General features: G+C 36.8%; 1 pseudogene; it reads right to left on the bottom strand.

Moving 5' to 3' along the window:
- Nucleotides 1-9705: 9705 nt before the first annotated feature.
- On the bottom strand, nt 9706-12860 carry LOC128774994 (cytochrome c oxidase subunit 1-like; annotated as a pseudogene).
- Between the last annotated feature and the right edge of the window lie 3674 nt (nt 12861-16534).

Consider the following 16534-nt stretch of genomic DNA (forward strand, 5'->3'; position numbering starts at 1 on the left):
TTTTTTTGTTAAAAGTGAGTCATTAAGTCCAGCCCACACTCAAGGGGAGGGAAACTGGACTCCAATTTTGGGGTGGCACATCAAAGAATTTGTAGGCATATTTTTAAAATCACCATAACCTAGGAGTTGGGCCGTCCTTCCTTCCTCCCATTCCTTCTACCTTCTCTCCTTCTTCCCTTCCTTCTTTCTTTTCTTCCTTACCCATTCTTTTTACTTGTTGAAGAAAAGAGGGTGTCCACCCTGACCTCAGATTCCTGAGAAGGATCCCCAGAAGACTAGATTAAAACTTCCAAATAGGCAAAAAATTGGTAGAATTTTCATAAGCCCATGATAGAACCAACATGGTCCTCAAATCATAGGAGTTCCCAGATAGTGTGATGACAGTGCCTGAAGGGGAGAAATTTCAACCATAGCCAGACCCTATTGCTGGCACATAACTCAGGATGCGCCTCCCTTGAGGAGAAGAGATAATAAGCAGTGTGAAAGAATCCTGAATAAGAGGGCTTCCACAGTAAACAAAATTGCTAACGGTTTGGTGTTTACGGCCTTGTAATTATTAAGATTTGAATTGGCATTTGATACCTCGAATGAACATATCCATTTTTGAATTTAAATCAAATGATTAAACACACACATGGATTTGTTAATGCCAAGGAAATTACTCCAAAAAGCAGGGTGGAAAGGAACTGCAGAAAATAAACTTGAAAACTTCTGTGGAGCAAGCGAGAGAAAGTTTAATCTGCGGGGAAATGCCACTGTGGAAACTTGGATTATTTGTAAGACTTGAAGGACTCTCTGGACCTTTATCTGCCTCTCCCTGCCAAATTCATACTGATAACGATTTAGGAGGAGAAAGAAAGGGAGATGCCTCAGAATGCTGAGCTCAGAGTCAGGAAGGACTTTAGTTACTTCAGTCTTAGAGCTCTGTGGGAAGAGTTGATAGGGTATGGCCTGGAGGTAGTACAGCTGTTTGCGGTACTAAAAACAAAGTATCAGATCCTTACAGGCACACACAACCATTGTTCTGTGACTGGCGTAGGATAGAAGGTGGGGATGGGAGATGAAGCAGGTAAACTGTAACTGACAGAGGTGCCATCCTCTGTTACAGAGAATGTCAGGGCTGGATCCCTGGGTGGTTCAGTCTGTTAAGCATCTGACTCTTGATTTCAGCTCACGTTGTCATCTCGATGTTAGTGAGTTCCAGCCCCGTGCCAGGTTCTGTGCTGATAGTGCAGAGCCTCCTTGCGATTCTCTCTCCCTCTCTCTCTGCCCATTCTCTCTCTTAAAAATAAACAAATAAACTTAAAAAAAAAAAAAAAAAAAGAATGTCAGGTGGGTCAGGAAGCAATCAGGATTTAGTGTTCCATAAAGCTATGGACCTGGCCCCTCAAAGACCAGATTTAAGTCCTACAAAATAAGAGAAATTTTTGCCTAGCATTGAAAGGAGAATCTTCTGGAACAATACTCTGCAATGCAGTGAATTAAAACTGACCATCACTTTGATAATGTTAATGGAAAATGGCCGTTCTCTACAGGCATGTATTGTTTTTCAATTTTTAATGTGTATTTATTTTTGATATATAGAGAGAGACAGAGTGCAAGCAGGGGAGGGGCAGAGAGAGAGGGAGACACAGAATCCGAAGCAGGCTCCAGGCTCCGAGCTGTCAGCACAGAGCCTGACATGGGGCTCGAACCCATAAACCGTGAGATCATGACCTGAGCCGAAGTCTGGTGCTTAACCAACTGAGCCACCCAGGCACCCCCAGGAATGTATTCTTAATCATAATTAACATTTACTGAGAACTTCTGTGTCATGCAGACTTCTGGTCTTTGTATACATTATTTCATTTCATCCTTACAATTATTCTTGACCACTTAACATCACCTCTGACTGAAGATAATAAAACTGAGCCTTACTGAAGTCTCCAAGTAACTTTAACTCTTGTTCAAAGTCTCACAGCTGGCAAGTGGGCAGGGGGAGATTTGAATGCAGTCTCAAACCCTCCAAACTGGATTCAAACCCCTATGCTATGAGAACAGTCTGGAATGACTTTTTTTTTTTTTTTTTTTTTTTTTTGGTAACGATTTAGTAGTTAAAGTCTGACCTGCTGGGGAAAGGAAAGAACAGAGGACATACAGACTCAGAATAGACAGGATCTAGCAACAAACGTGTATGTAGCATGGTCACTTCTCTGGTATAGGGGGTTTTGAGGGCAAAATGGTGAAAAGCTATGGAAATAATGAGAACATAAGAGTGAGGTAGTGCTGAAAACATCAGCACTGAAATAGGGCCAATGAAGAATTCCACTATTCACTGTGCACTTGCTGTAAAGGCACTAAGTCTGGGATACGGCAAGAAGGAGGTATTCCAAAAGAAGCCACCCAGCAAGTAGAGACACCCTGATCAGAATGTCACCCTGATCAGAAAATATGAAAAGGGTGGATCGTCTGACCAGATCATTGTCCCTGGATATGCCTTGAGCAGAAGATAGCTGCTAACCACAGGTCACATATGCTCAAATCAATAGGACCCAGCCTGTAGGTCCAGCCCCATTCCTGCAGGAGTCCATTATGGGGAAAAGGAGGCTATGGACAAGGATAAGTAATCTACAGAAGATGTCACAAAGTTGCCCAGTTTCCTGGTCACATGCACTGCTTCTGTTCTGCATGGGCATGGGACTGACCAGCACATTCCCTTCAAGCACGTAGGAGTCTATGACCCTGAGAGGAAGCCAGAAATACCAGAATGCCCCAGTTAACACATTGCCCATTTCTCCAACTGCCACAATGTTATGTGTGGGTGGGGTGCAGAAGATCTTTGCGTGGAATTGAAATATTCTTCAGAGAACACAGTGTCTATGTTGTATGCTCAGTGGTCTATGTGTTCAGATCTTCCTTTTACCACTTATTAGATTGACCTTGAGAAATTATTTACCTTCTACAAGTCTAAATTTTCCCATCCATCTGATAGGCTTGATAATAATAACGACTACATCATAAGATTATTTTGAGGACTAAGTCACAACATACAGAAAACATTTACCACAGTGAATAGCATATGGTAAAGGTCCTATATGGGGGATTATAGAAATATTTATGTATTAGAGAAAAAAATGTTAGTTCATGAACTGGCACAATGTTTCGTGTTTTATAAGAACATTATTGATCATTTTTTTTTAAATGCACAATGCCTCAAGAGGCTCATTGAGTAAAAAAGATGAAATTTCGGGTAGAAAAGGTAAATAGCATGACCTGGATGAGCTGGAGTTAGAGCATATTTAAGATGCTTGCTGTGCTATCTGTGCTGTTCTGTAAACACCTTCTGTGCCTTCCTGTCTTCAGCTAGAGTCGGCTACTCACACAGCCTCTGTGAGGGCCCAGGGCATGGGTTGGGAGAGTGTAGTCCTCAGGGCCATGTGGGGCATGTGGAAAAGAGTGTAAAGTGGATAGAATGCACAAGATGGGATGTGTAGAGTGGGATTGAGAATGCTGCAAAAGCAGGAAATCTGAGCTAGTGATGAGCAGGAGAAATGCAAGCCTCCCAGGAGTTCTTGGAGACACTCAAAAGGAAAATGGATATCCAACTACATGTGCAATGGGAGTTTGAGCAAATTTTATTTAAATCTTGAAGTACTGGGTAGCCACAGCAGGTTCAAGGACTCTGAGGACTTAGAAACAGCTGATACTTAGGTTACAATTATTAGTTTGATTCCAAACTTAATCATATTGGTCAATGATTGACAAAAATGGTGATGCATCTTGAAGTACTCATTTATCTGTGTTTTCATGAAGGCATTTGTGTTCTGCTGAAGGAAGGCACAGTGGGCTGAATATAAGCTTGCCAAAGCCAAATCCTAATCCCCAGAACCTGTGAATATGATACATGGGTAAAAGCGGTTTTGCAGCTGCAATTAATTTAAGGATTTTGAGCTGAGTGGATTATCCTGGATTATTCAGGCGGGGCCAGTGTAGTCACAAGGGTTCTTTTTAAAAAATTATTTATTTATTAAAATTTACATCCAAGTTACTTAGCATGTAGTACAATAATGATTTCAGGAGTAGAATCCAGTGATTCATCACCTACATATAACACCCAGTGCTCATCCCAACGAGTGTCCTCCTTACTGCCCCTTGCCCATTTAGCCCATTCCCCCACCCACAACCCCTCCAGCAACCCTCAGTTTGTCCTCTGTATTTAAGAGTCTTTTATATTTTGTCCCCCTCTCCATTTTTACATTATTTTTGCTTCCCTTACCTTATGTTCACCTGTTTTGTATCTTAAATTCCACATATGAGTGAAGTCATATGATATTTGTCTTTCTCTGACTAACTTCACTTATCATAATACACTCTAGTTCCATCCACGTTGTTGCAAATGGCAAGATTTCATTCTTTTTGATTGCCGAGTAATATTCCATTGTATATCTATACTACATCTTCTTTATCCATAAATCAGTGGATGGACATTTGAGCTCTTTCCATAATTTGGCTATTGTCTACAGCACTACTATAAACATTGGGGTGCATGTGCCCCTTTGAAACAGCACCCCTATATCCTTTGGATAAAACCTAGTAGTGCAATTGCTGGGTCATAGGGTAGTTATATTTTTAACTTTTTTTGAGGAACCTCTATACTGTTTTCCAGAGTGGCTGCACCAGTTTACATTTCCAGCAGCAGTGCAAAAGTGTTCCTATTTCTCTACATCCTTGTCAACATCTGTCATTGCCTGAATTGTTAATTTTAGTCATTCTGAAATATGTGAGGTGGTATCTCATTATGGCTTTGACTTGTATTTCCCTGATGATGAGTGATGTTGAGCATTTTTTTCCTGTGTCTGTTAGCCATCTGGATGTCTTCTTGGGAAAAGTGCCTATTCATGTCTTTTGCCCATTTCTTCACTGGTTTATTTACTTTGGGTGTCGAGTTTGATAAGTTCTTTATAGATTTTGGACACTAACCCTTTATCTGGATATGTCATTTGCAAATATCTTCTCCCTTTCTGTCAATTGCCTTTTAGTTTTGCTGATTGTTTCCTTTGCTGTGCAGAAGATTTTATCTTGATTAGGTCCCAGTAGTTCATTTTTGCTTTCATTTCCCTTGCCTACGGAGACACGTTGAGTAAGAAGTTGCTGTGGCCAAGGTCAAAGAGGTTCTTGCCTGCTTTCTCCTCTAGGATTTTGATGGCTTCCCATCTTACATTTAGGTCTTTCATCCATTTTGAGTTTATTTTTGTTTGTGGTGTAAGAAAGTGGTCCAGGTTCATTCTTCTGCATGTTGCTGTCCATTTTTCCCAATACCATTTGCTAAAGGGACTGTCTTTATTCCATTGGGTATTCTTTCTTCTTTTGTAAAAGCTTAGTTGGGCATACATTTGTGGGTCCTTTCTGGGTTTTCTATTCTGTTCTGTTGTTCAAAGTGTCTGTTTTTGTGCCAGTACCATACTGTCTTGATGATTACAGCTTTGTAATACAGCTTGAAGTACAGGATTGTGATGCCTCAAGCTTTGGTTTTCTTTTTCAGGATTGCTTTAGCTATTCAGGGTCTTTTGTGGTTCTATACAAATTTTAGGATTGTTTGTTCTAGCGCTGTGAAGAATGCTGGTGTTACTTTGATAAGGATTGAACTGAATATGTAGATTGCTTTGTGTAGTATCAACATTTAAACAATATTTGTTCTTCCAATCCATGAGCGTAGAATGTATTTCCATTTTTTGTGTGTGTCTTCTTCAATGTCTTTCATAAGCTCTCTATAGTTTTCAGTGTATAGATTTTTCACTTCTTTGGTTAGGCTTATTCTTAGGTATTTTATGGTTTTTGGTGCAATTGTAAATGGAATTGATTCCTTGATTTCTCTTTCTGCTACTTCATTATTGGTATAGAGAAATGCAACCAATTTCTGCGCATTGATATTTATATCATGCGACTTTGCTGAATTCATGGATCAGTTCTAGCAGTTTTTTGGTGGAATCTTTTGGGTTTTCCACATATAGTATCATATTGTCTCTGAGGAGTGAAAATTTGACTTCCTCCTTGCCGATTTGAATGCCTTTTATTTCTTTGTGTTGTCTGACTGCTGAGGCTAGGACTTCCAACACTATGTTGAATAACAATGATGAGAATGGACATCCTTGTCGTGTTCCTGACACAAAGCTATCAGTTTTTCCCCACTGAGGATGATATTAGCAGTGGGTCTTTCATATATGGCTTTTAAATCTTGAGCTATGATCCTTCTATCTCTACTTTCTTGAGGGGTTTTTATCAAGAAAGGATGCTGTATTTTGTCATATGCTTTCTCTGTATCTATTGAGAGGATCATGTGGTCCTTATTCTTTTTTTTTTTATTAATGTGATGTGTCACATTGATTTGCAGATACTGAACGAGCCCTGCATCCCAGGTATAAATCCCACTTGATCATGGTGATACTTCTTTTAATGTATTGTTGGGTCCAGTTGGCTAGTATCTTGTTGAGAATTTTTTCATCCATGTTCATTAGGGAAATTGGACTATAGTTCTCCTTTTTTTTAGTGAGGACTTTGGTTTTGGAATCAAGGTAATTCTGGCCTCGTATAAGTTTGGAAGTTTTCCTTCCATTTCTATTTTTTTTGGAACAGATTCAAAAGAATAGATGTTAGCTCTCCTTAAATATTCAGTAAAATTCCCCTGGAAAGCCATCTGGCCGTGGACTCTTGTTTTTTGGGAGATTTTTTATTACTAATTCAATTTCCTTACTGGTTATGGATCTGTTCAAATTTTCGTTTTCTTCCTGTTTCAGTTTTGGTAATTTATATGTTTCTAGGAATTTGTCCATTTCTTCAAGATTGCCCAATTTGTTGGCATATAATTGCTCATAATATTCTCTTATTATTGTTTGTATTTCCACAGTGTTGGTTGTGATCTCTCTTCTTTCATTCTTCATTTTATTTATTTGGATTCTTTTCTTTTTCTTTTTGATCAGTCTGGCTAGGGGGTTATCAATTTTGTTAATTCTTTCAAATAACCAGCTCCTGGTTTCATTGATCTGTTCTACTCTTTTGTTTTTTTTTTTAATTTCAATATCATTGATTTCTGCTCTATATTATTTTCTGTCTTCTGCTGGTTTTGGGCACTATTTGCTGTTCTTTTTCCAGATCTTTAAAATGTAAGGTTAAGTTGTGTATCTGAGACCTTTATTCCTTCTTTAGGAAGGCCTGGATTGCTATATACTTCCTTCCTATGACTGCCTTTGCTGAATCCCAGAAGTTTTGGGCTGTCCTGTTATAATTTTCATTGGCTTCCATGTACTTTTTAATTTCTTCTGTTAACCCATTAATTCTTTAGTAGGACGTTCTTTAATCTCCAAGTATTCATAGTCTTTCCAAATGTTTTCTTGTGGTTGACTTCAAGTTTCATAGCATTGTGGTTTGAAAATATGCACGGTATGATCTTGATCTTTTTGTGATTGTTGGGGGCTGATTTGTGTCCCAGTTTGTTATCTTTTCTGGAGAATGTTCCATGTGCACTTGACAAGAATGTGTTTTCTGCTGCTTTAGGATGCAATGTTCTGAATATATCTGTTAAGTCCATTCAGTTCAGTGTATTATTCAAAGCTATTGTTTCCTTGTTGATTTTCTGCTTCGATGATCTGTCTATTGTTGTAAGTGGGGTATTGAAGTCTCCTAATATTATGGCACTATTATCAATTAGTTTCTTTATGTTTGTGATTAATTGATTTATATAGTTGGGTATTTCCACATTGGGCTCATAAGTGTTTACAATTGTTAGGTCTTCTGGGTGGATAGATCCCTTAATTATGATATAATGCCCTTCTTCATCTCTTGTTACAGTCTTTATTTTAAAATCTAGTTTGTCTAATATAAGTATGGTTACTCCAGCTTTCTTTTGGCGACCATTAGCATGATAGATGGTTCTCCATCCCCTTACTTTCAATCTGAAGGTGCCTTATGTCTAATATAGGTCTTTTATAAACAGCATGTAGATGGATCTTATTTTCTTATATATATGTATACATAAGTATGTCTTTTTGATTGGAGCATTTGGTCCATTGGCATTTAGAGTGAGTACTGAAAGGTAGGAATTTATTGCCACTGTGTTGCCCGTACAGTTGGAGTTTCTGGTGATGTTCTCTTGTCCTCTATAGTCTTTGTTGATTTTGGTATTTTTTGTTTTGTTTCATCTTTTATCCCTCAGAGAGTCCCCCTTAAAATTTCTTACAGGGCTGGTTTAGAGGTCATGAACTCCTTTAGTTTTTGTTTGTCTGGCAAACTCTTTATCTCTCCTTCTACTTCGAATGACAGCCTTGCTGGATAAAGAATTCTTGGCTGCATATTTTTCCAATTCCGCACATTGAATATATCCTGCCACTCCTTTCTAGCCTGCCCAGTTTCTGTGGATAGGCTGCTGCAAACCTGTTCTGTTTTCCCTTATAGGTTAAGGACTTTTCTCCCTTGCTGCTTTCATAATTCTTTCCCTGTCTGTGTATTTTGTGAATTTGACTATGCTATGCCTTGGTGATGATTGATTTTTGTTGAATCTAATGGGAGTTCTCTGTACTTCTTGGATTTTGATGTCTCTGTCTTTCTGCAGATTAGGAAAGTTTTCCACTATAATTTGCTCACATAAACCTTCTAACCCTTTTTCTATCTCTTCATCTTCTGGGAATCCTCTAATTCAGATGTTATTCCTTTTTAATAAGTCACTGAGTTCTCTAATTCTTGTATCATGCTCTTTTGCCTTAATTTTCCTCTTTTTTTTTTTGCTTCATTATTCTCCATAATTTTGTCTTCTATATCACTGATTCTCTGCTCTGTTTCATCCATCCTTGCTGCCATGGCATTCATTTGAGATTGCATCTAGGTTATAGCATTTTTAGTTTTGTCCTGACTACATTTTACTTCTTTTATCTCCATACAAAGGTATTTTATGCTTTTTTTTCAACCCCAGCTAGTATTCTTATTATTGTAGTTCTAAATTATAGTTCAGACATCCTACTTATATCTGTGTTGATTAAGCCCCTGGGTATCATTTTTTCCTGTTCTTTCTTTTTGGGTGAATTCTTCTTTTTGTCATTTTGGAGAAAGAAAAAGAATTAATAAAATACAAAATTAAAATTAAAAACTTAAAAACAACACAAAAAATCAAATAAAGGAAACAAGATCCTAGGTGTTTTGGTCTGGTTGTTGAGAAAAGCTTGATATAATAGAGAAAAAAAGGAAAGAAAAGAAAAAAATGTAAGAAAAAGTTTAAAAATTAAAAAAATATATATATGATAAAATAGAATAAAATGAAATAGAATTTTAAAATTTACAAAAAATAAACATAATAAAAAGAATTAAATTTTTTTTGTTTATTTATCTTTGAGAGAACACAAGTGGGGTAAGGGTAGAGAGTGGGAGACATAGGATCTGAAGCGGGCTTTGCGCTGACTGTCTGAGAGAGGCAACCCTAATGTGGAGCCCCAACTCACAAACTGCAAGATCATGACCTGAGCTGAAGTTGGAAGTTCAACTGACTGAGCTATCCTGGTGCCCTGACACACTTTATTTTTATCTTCTATGTCTTCAACTGTATTTTTAGCAGTACCTATTTTCCCTTGTGCTCCTTTCAACTCATTTTGTTTTGTGAATGATTTTATATTTTCTCTTCTTTTCTGATTTCTCCCAGCTTATATTCTATCACTTTCTATTTCTTTACCAAACTTCTCAAACTCAAAGAATTATTAATATTACTTCTGTTAGTTAAATAAATGAGCCTATAAAAGAAATTGTGTTTCAAGTTGCATATGTGTCTGGGTATTCAGAGTAACGTCAAGGTATTCCAGATAATATGAGGAAATGTTGAGGAAAGAATGTTGTGTTACCACCTACAAATATAATTGTACAGTGGATTTTTGCTCAGGTGTTATCAAAGAGTGTATCCTGAAAATAGGGGCAATCAATGGATGAACCTTCTTATAATAGCTAATTCTGCTCTTATTGATAGTATATAGTAGAAGTGAGTTTTACTAGTATGTGTCATAAAGAGCAATGTCTAGTGAAGAGTTTGCTAATACAGTGCCTGGTAAGCCTCCTATGGTAAATAGGAAAATAAAGCCTAAGGCTCATAGTATAGCAGGGGATCATTCAATGTTGACTCCATGAAGGTTGGTGAGTCAGCTAAATACTTTTATTCCTGTGGAAATAGTAATGATTATGGTAGCTGATGTGAAGTATGCTCATATATCAATGTCTATTCCCAAGGTGAACATGTGGTGAGCTCATACAGTGAAACCTAGAAAGCCAATAGATATTATTGCTCAGACTATTCCTATCACTGCTCCATGTTCTTGTATTATAGAGGTAATTGCTTAGTTAAGATTTGCTCATGTATGTTAAATATCTGGTGGTAATTTTTGTTTGCTCCTTGGTAACATTATTCTAGTGAGTGTTCTTAACTTGTTAGTTGATTTTCCTTTTCCTTTCTTCTTCTGCTTCTTCTCCTTCTCCATCTAGTACTTTATGTGACTCCTGAACAAATTTATTTTTTAAAATTTATCAGTGAAACAGATCATTTCCCCAGTTATTTGCAGGAGTTTTAGGGAGTGAGAGAGGACCAACACTTTGTGGCAGAATAGCTGGATAGGTAACCATAAGTTTTGTTTATTTGTTTAACAATATAAAATCTCTCTTCCACTGCTGTAGAGACAGATTGCTTCATTAAAAATGGCTCCTTTCTATGACTTCTCATTTGGCTTTGCCTTCAACAATATTTGGAACCAAACTGAATTCCTGCAGTTAATGCATGTTCCTTCTAACTATTATTGTAGACCTGGGATATAAGTTTTTGTACCTTTGTATGTGTGCCTCTGTTCCAGGAAATGTACTTTTATTTTGGATCTTTTGAGCTATACAGCTGCAGCATTCGCCCCAACCCCCTCTGTTTCTTTGTGAGCATTTGCCTGCTTGATCCTCATTGATTTTGAAAGCTCTTTAACCTATTTTATGGTTTGGAGTTTTAACTGTCTTCTAGTTTTGCCAAAAACAACTTTAGTGTTTTGTTTCTCTTTTTCTTCATTGGTTTTGGATGATTTCCAGGAAAGGAAGGCAGAAATGCCAATTTTATGCCACTATTTTCAAACAGGATATTTCTATCTTAAATTTAGACATTCCTCATCCTTGCTTTCCTCCCCCCATTTACATTCTTCCTCTTTGTAATTTATCTGAGTTCATAGTCTCATCTGAATGAATTACTATCAAATTGTCATCTTTATCCCTGGCTTCTCTTCTTTTGATTATTCTCTCCTTTGCCTATTGTCATCTTCACATGGATATTTCTAAGAAATCCCTTATATTACTGTCCTTCTCTATACTTTTATGTTCCTGATCTTAGTCAATGGCATCACAGTTCTCTCAGGTCATCTAGCTGAAAATCCTAGAATTAAATTTGTGTGCCTCTTTTTGTCCATTCTATATTCAAAATTTTTCCTACATCATCTTTTTCTTTTTATTTCCACTGTTATCACTCTAAACTGGACCCCACACGTAGATACTGCAAACTATTATTCTTGTATGCCTTATCCAATGCCAATTCAACCATACACTGTGTCAGAGTTAACTTCCTTAAATACATCTCATTGTGTTATTCTTTTCCTCAAAAACCCCCATGGCTTACCAACATACACATAAAAATCTCTTTGACCTTCCTTAAATTGACATCTGGACTGTCTACCAACATAAAATTGTTTCCTACGAATACTCTTCATTCCTTTATTACATAACTTTATCTTTTGTTCTTTACCTGGTAGGTCTATTTCTTCATCCTCATTTGCTGATATTCAAGGTTCTGCTTAATGAGGCAATTTCAAAATATCCACTTGTAGTTATTTGCTCCTTTCTCTACACTCTTAAAATTCTTTTTTTTTATACTTATTTTTTGCACACATTGTTGCATGTTGTGCATGTGTTTGCCTTCCCCATTCCTATCAATTCCTGAAACACAGGAACAGTGCCTTTTTCACATTATATTATCCATATCACATAATATATAGTATTTGCATAATGAATGTAATTTCTTGATTTGAATTTAAATAAGTTATGCTAACAGATATTTGTAGTATATCCTAGTGAATAAACATACAAAACTTATTTTATATACAATAATTATATACATATCTTATATATAATTATATATATTGCTAATATAGTATATTATATATAATAATATGTATTATATATATGTATTTTTTTTCTTTCTTTCTTCTTGGATTCTACTTTATTTGGTAAAACTCAGAAGCTAACAACCAATTCACTTCTCTCTGAGGAAGGCAGTTGACCAGAGACAAAAAGTGTTGCTTGGGCATCACCCAAGCAATATAAAACTATCTCCAGGTTTTATGCTCAGGCAATCCATGGCCTAGTGGTCAGGCCTCCAAATCCAAAGCTCTCAGAAGAAATAAAAGAGAGTAGAAGGGAGCTCTCATTTTGAGACAACAAAATATTCTTGCTCCTCTTTTCCCCTACCCACAACCTGCCCATCCTGTAGCTTCAACAAAGATAATAGAAGACAAAGCATGAATGTGAGAGATAGACAGGCATACACACACACACACACACACACACACACACACACACACAATTTTCTTTCTTTCAAAGAGCTACAAAATCCCTGCCTGGAAGGAAGCCAATTGGCAACACCACTCAAGGCTTGGTGGTCCAAGGTGATCGTTGGAATCATGTGGAACTGATAAAATTAAGGGGAAAAAACATTTCACTGTCAGCTCACTTCCAGGTCTCCAGTGAACTGGTTTCAGTTTTAGGAAATCCTCATTTCCAAAAGAAGTGGACTGTGGCCTCTGGGGCAGCTGGTTTAGGGAAAGGCTTCCCATGATAAGGAAGTCAATGGTGGGAAATGGAGAATCAGGGTAGGAGGGCAAAGCCTTTGAGGAGAGTGTAGGAAAGGAGATCCTTGCCCTTGGATATTTATAAATAGATAATATATTATGATATATAATAAAATTATCAATATTATTTATTGTGTTATATAACATACACTTAAAATTTGTTTGAATTTTTATGTACTAATACAATATCTTTTAGTATTCTTTTAGTTTTTATTTTCCAGTATATATTTTTTAAAAACCCCTGCATCTACCTTTCCAATGGTTTGAAAAATTTGCATGGTTGAGGTGTATGTATCCTGGTTATCAGGAGATTTAACGCTTTTTAACTTGTTGTGGTGTTTACTGTCCTTCCTCTGCAACATATTACTAATTGATAGGTATTCTTTCCATTTATTTCTCAAATCACCAATAGCACAAGGTTGTTGTAGATTTCCTGAGTTTTAATGACAGTTTGGGGTTATAGAACATTGTTAGAGTGCTCAGCACAAAAACTTCCCAGCCACCTCTGCCATATGGAAGTTATCACTGCACAACCTTCTTAGGATTCTCCTTGCTGATTTCTTGCTCATCTATTCCTCCCAATCCTCAACTATTTTGCAAGATACTTCTCCATAATTCCATAACTCCCAAAGTAGTTATCTATTTTACCTTCCAGGAAAAGATTCAAAATTCTTGTTGCTTTATATATCAAGATGCTTTTATTATTTTTTTAAATTTTTTTAACGTTTATTTATTTTTGAGACAGAGAGAGACAGAGCATGAACAGGGGAGAGGCAGAGAGAGAGGGAGAAACAGAATCGGAAACAGGCTCCAGGCTCCGAGCTGTCAGCACAGAGCCCGACGTGGGGCTCGAACTCACGGACCATGAGATCATGACCTGAGCCGAAGTCGGACGCTTAACCGACCGAGCCACCCAGGCGCTCCAAGATGCTTTTAGTAGGTACAGAAAACCCTATGCAAAATGGCTTAAGTCACAAATGTTTATTACCTCATACATGAAGTACAGAGGTAGGGAGGTTCTAGCTGGAGTTAAAGGTTAATGACACCATAAAGTACCCTGGTTCTTTAGAGTTTGTTTTTCTTATCTACAATCCTTAGTGTATTGGTTCCTTTCCCAGGCTACCTCTCTTCACAAAATATCTGCAGCAGTTCTCAGCATCATAATTAAACACAACATTGAGAAGTACAGAGAGATTGTCTCCTCCAGTTTCTTATTCTTAAGGGAAGAGAAATCTTTCCCAGAAGCCTCCACTCAGAACTCCCTCACATACCTATAGGAAGCCCCAGCCCTCATGCATCACTGACTTAGATAGGCAAGATTTACTTCTGAGTTAGGGATATGCCCACTTTTGCATAGGAATTCAAATTCTCAAAATATTGTAAGCATGGAAGAAGTAGGGAATTAATTTTGTATAGGCAACCAATAGTGCTTGCATACTTCATTATGCATTACAATTTAATACTTTCTGTTCTTTAAATTTTTTCTGCCTAAAAAGATCGATGGGGGAAACTCATCTTTATAATCATACCAATATAGTGAGGTATCTTCTCTAAAGAGAAGTGCAGTTTTTTTGTTTGCTTATTTTGTTTTGTGAGGAATTCTGCTTTCTTGGGCTCATCAGCTCAACCTGCAGCAATTAGCTATTACACAACATGTTTTTTCCATCTTATGATTTTTTAATTTTTAATTTGTCTTCAATTTTGCAAGGTCTTAGTGAGAGCATATCTAGGTCTTTAAAATTACTCAATTTATTTATTTATTTATTTATTTATTTATTTATAAATGTTTATTTATTTTTGAGAGAGAGAGCATGCATGTATGGGCACATGAGCTGGGGAGGGGCAAAGAGAGAGGGAGACAGAGAATCCAAAGTGGGCTGTTTGCTGACAGCAGGGAGCCCGATGTGGGGCTTGAACACATGAACTGTGAGATCATGACCTGAGCCCAAGTTGGGCCCTTAACTGGCTGAGCGACCCATGTGCCCCCCCTTTTTAAAGTTTATTTATTTATTTTGAGAGAGTGAGAGAGACAGTGAGTAAGGGAGGGGCAGAGAGAGAGGGTGAGAGAGAATCCCAAGCAGGCTCCATGCTGTCAGCACAGAGTTTGACAAAAGGGGACAATCTCCCTACCCTGAGATCAGCACCTAAGCCAAAGTCAACAGTTAGACTCCCAACTGACTGAGCCGCCCAGAAGCCCCTAAAATTGTCTCCTTTTCATCAGGCAAATTTCCTTTTTCTTGTTGTAAGAATCAGAAAGAGAACTAGTGTCAACGGAGTATTGGGTTTTTGGCTTCATTGCCTTAACATCAATTAACACTTTGCCTTGGCTCTTAACCTAGTAGTGATGAGGCACAGAAAACCACTGGATTACTTCAAGAAATTTATTCTGCCTGGTTTATATAATCTTGACTACTTAAATCCATGATAAATATCCTCTTTTAATGTACAAATAATGAATACAGCTAATAACTTTAACATTTGCTTATCACTATATCAAAAAGATGCATCAAATGTATATTTTTCAACGTCAATATATTTTAGTATCACATTAGTGTTTTCAAAAGATATTTTATGTTGTCTTGATAATATACCAGGTGGCATAAAGGTCAAAACTCCAAAGACTGGGGTTTAATGACCATGTCTGTATATATTTTTTCTTTTATAATACATAATCTCAAGACCTTGAATGTCATAAATGTCGTCGGCTATTTCAATTTTAAGGGATACAAAATAAAAAGTAAACTGAAAAAAATTAGTATTCATGAGATAATACAAATCTGGAGGAATGTAAAATGTAATCCCATAGCCAGATTATACTTTTCTCACAAATCTTGCCAAAAATATGTGTGAATTATTTGATTATCATATGTAAGAAAAGACAACCAAATTAGGAGTCTTGTTTGCTTAAGGTTTAAGTAGAAACCAATTCAATTCAATGTGCACTTACTGAGAATGTATATAAGATATGTAAGCAATATAAAGATGATAAAGTACTTAGAGTTTAATTAACAAGTTGATACAAAAAATCATTTTAATTTATGTTACCTAAATCAAATTATAAACTTATTAGTATTACTTATATTTATAAATTATATATAGATCTTTTTATATACAGACTTTATATTTCATTATGTCAGATCCTATCACCAACATGATCTGCTATCAACTAATTTTGATTTGCTGTTGGAAGCCCTGATCACAACAGAAGAAACTCCAATGATACAAACATAACTAAGGATCCTACATTTAAAAACTCTTCAATAGAGTGCTTTGAATTCCTAAGAGGCAACAATAACCTACATTTTGAATTAAAAAATCAGAATTGAGTGAAATGAGATAGAAAATTCTATTAGTTTAACTAAGAACAATGTCCTGCAAACCTGAACCCAGTGTTCAGAAATCCCTGAAATCCCTGAAAAACACCTCCTGAAGAGCCAGGCCCTGGACAGTGTATGACCCTCCTTTAATATAGCAGGGCTTACAGGTGCAGAGCACACAACAAGCTTTTAAAATGCATAAGAGACAGAAAACTAGCCAAAATGATTAAACAAAAGAATTCTCCTCAAAAGAAATTCCGGGAAGTAGTGACAGCTAACGAATTGATCAAAACTGATTTAAGCAATATAACAGAACAAGAATTTAGAATAATAGTCATAAAA

This window comes from Panthera pardus, unplaced genomic scaffold (assembly GCF_024362965.1).
Source record: "Panthera pardus isolate Hobbes unplaced genomic scaffold, ASM2436296v1 HiC_scaffold_6, whole genome shotgun sequence".
Classification (NCBI taxonomy): domain Eukaryota; kingdom Metazoa; phylum Chordata; class Mammalia; order Carnivora; family Felidae; genus Panthera; species Panthera pardus.